Genomic DNA, 3,429 nt, shown 5'->3' on the forward strand with positions numbered 1-3,429 from the left:
TGGGCATGTCCATTTTTTGGGCACTCTGCTTTACGTTGTTCTTCAATATGTCCAAATTAGACATATGCATCCATGATACCATCAGTAAACTGGATGGTACCAACACCTTTGGACGACATACAGCCCCAAATCATTAATGACCCACCACCGTGTTTAACTGTTGGAACTGTGTTAATGTGATCATTGTCTTTTTTTGATTTTCTCCAGACCCTATTTATCCCATCTGACCCGTATATATTAATCTTGGATTCGTCTGACCATATGACACTATCCCAAAATTCCTGGTCCTTGTGGATGTGCTCTTTCGCGAATGAAAGTATATTCCTACGATTCACGTCATTTACATACGGCCTCTTTCGTGGTAATCTGCCATGATATCCATGCTTCCACAAGGCACGTCGGACAGTTTGATCGGACATCATCTTGCCACTAACATTTTCTACTAACGGTCGTAACTAAGGAACACTTAGTCGGGGGGTTTCTCACACTCTTTTTAAAATAAAGCGTTCATCACGTTTATTCAACCGTCTCTGTTTTGGTTTTCTCGGCACCCTGTGTTCAACCTTCCTCTCTAAATTTGTTTACTATGTACTGAACTGTGTAGTGTGATTTATTGACTGTTTGTCCAATCTTTCTTAAAGAATAACCTCTAAGTGCCAAATTTATAATAACATCCTTCAGATCGGAACCAAGTTCCTTCACCTTGCCCATTTCGAACACGCTGATAGATAGGCGATAGGCCTACAACAATATCTACGTCAGCATTCCGCTTGGCGGGGAGCGCGCCTGCATGTTCAAACTTGTTACGAAGTTGCAAACTGCACAAAATCGCCCGAATAGCGGTGGCCAGGGTTGGCAAAATTTGTTTTTTTTAAAAAAAAAGAACAAAACAAAATGTTTTTTGTTTTAAACATGAGTTAAAAAACATATTTTAAACATGTTTTAAACAAAAGAGAGTCAACCTTTTCCCAGTAAATTATAGTTAAAGTCGTTAAAGAAAAATATTCATTTCTATGAGTACAGTGGCGGCAAGGAGGGTTTATTTCCCTTCGGAGATAAGATTTACCATACTGCAGGGTAGGGGTGTGCGGGACAGAATTTTTTGGGTCGGGACGGGAAATTTTTTAAATCCCGACATTCGGGACGGGATATGTTCGAAATTTCCAAAAGGATTTTGAAATCTCGAATTCTACACGTATTTTCCATCTTAAGTGCTTGTTTTTGCACAGCTGGTACAAAAACTAACAATTTCCGGTAAGTTCCAGACATTTACAATGCAGAAAACGTCGAGAATTGACGACTTTTTAAAATGACCATTCGGTATTTCCCGACTGCTTGGGATCCCGAAAAGTCGGGAAGTCATTTCCGGGAGTCGGGATCCGGACGGGGATTTTTTTCTCCCCCCTATACCGGTTCCGACTTTTTGGGATCCCGCACACCTCTACTGCAGAGCAGTGGCGGCTGGCCAAGTGCAACAAGTGAAGATATTTTCACCTAATTTTCAAATTAATATTGACATTTTTCATTTGCTTGTTAAATTAAACTATTTCCCAGCAGAACGCACACGATAATACTCAAATAATACGCCGCTCGGCGCTACGCACGTGAAGAGTTCGTCGTAGCATAAACAAACCAAGATCAGACGCCGCCAGGGTGCGGAAGACTTTAGCCGGTTGTCATGGCAACGGTGACGTCACCTAGCGTTGGAATTGAACGGGTGTCACCATCTAAGTGCAGCAGTTCTCTCGTCGACAGAAAACATTGCATCCAGTGGTTGTGCCAAATCGTTGCGTTCTCGCGAGATCTTGTTCGGCGTGTGTGTTTCGCGTTTCCTATCGTGTGTTGTGTTCATGTGTTGAGCTGTGGTTTGTACAATGAACCCAGTAAATGACTTAGTGTGTAATTTATTGCAGACACCATTTTCCAGATGGACGGATGAAGACAAAAATACCTTTTAAATTGTGGGGGCCCACTGACACTTACTATTTGTTTCTTATTGCCTATAAATGTACTTCTTCACCTGTTATTTTAGGCACGAGCCGCTACTGCTGCAGGGACAAAAGTTGGGGGTCATAGCCACTGCTGAAGTAGGTTAGGATTCATATTCACCTAAATTTCAAGAAACTAAATATAGAATTACTATCCTCGTCCTGGAAAAATGAGGGTGAAATATTTCCTGCTGCCAGAACAGTTTATATAACAGAAAACAACCTGCAGTGTCATAATAGATTCTCCAGATCAATTTATCTTTCCCATTACAAAATTATGTTACCAAAAGTAAGCATCTGCGCTTCATTCAGTTATACAAACCAATGAATCGCATCGCAAGAGAAAAAAAAATCACGTCATGATCAAAATCACGCATTCAGATATTAGTTACCCGAAGCTTCAGTGCAGACGACACCATTTTGATTCACCAGCCGCACCATCTCTAGAGGATGACGTCATGGTTTAACCTGGTGAAAGCTTTGGTGCTCCCCGGTGAAATACGGAAAGCCGAAGCGTGCATCACCGGGCAACCGGTGAAATCTGGAAAGCGCGGAGATTTAATGAAAAGACAGGGTTGCCAAACAAGAAAATTATCACAGACTAAAAAATATGTTTAAAACTCATTGTTTTAATGGTTTAAAACATTTGTAAAAGAACAAAGCCGTATGTTTTAAACGTTTAAAACAAAGTGTTTTAAACATGCCAACCCTGGCGGTGGCGCTGTATGCGAGAAAACATATGCCTGTACAGTGGGATCCATGAGTATTACCGTGCAAATTGTCCATCACCGTGTTCATGCACTTGCTTGCTTGCTGTTTCTTGGCTCACACCGCCTATCCCTTGCGATTTCGAGCCCTGTTCATGCACTTTATTTGATCAATTAAGAGCTTCAAGAAATATAAGAAGACTCAAAACAAGCTGTTGACAACCTCTCCACCAGCATACATAAAAATCCATCGCTTAAAAACACACAAGATTGTAAGAGAAAAATTAATGAAAATAGTCATGGAGAATTTGAACGGTAATACTCATGGATCCCACTGTACGAATAACAATGTTGCATGAAACAGCGTGTTTTTCTCTTTTCACACAAATTATATGCTCTGTTTATACACTTTGAACATTCATTTTTATTGACATTTGTTGGTGAAACCTTCATTAACATTAATTTCCAGGTACATATGGAAATGATTATATTTATTAGTAGATATGACATTTTTTCCTCGGAAATTCTATGTGTACGAATAACAATGTTACATACTGTATTAGCATAGAGCAATCTAAAACTTGTAGTTTTTGTGGTGGGATGTGGTATAAATTAAAATGACATTTTGGAAATTTGTCAGATGGATTACATGATTTTTTGTTGTTAAATCAAGAGAATGCTGAAATTTGAAAATACGTTTTACTTCTGGCCAAAGGATCAAACCAAGTTGAAGC

The sequence above is a fragment of the Lepisma saccharinum genome, chromosome 4 (genome assembly GCF_977018435.1).
Source record: "Lepisma saccharinum chromosome 4, izLepSacc3.1, whole genome shotgun sequence".
Classification (NCBI taxonomy): Eukaryota; Metazoa; Arthropoda; class Insecta; order Zygentoma; family Lepismatidae; genus Lepisma; species Lepisma saccharinum.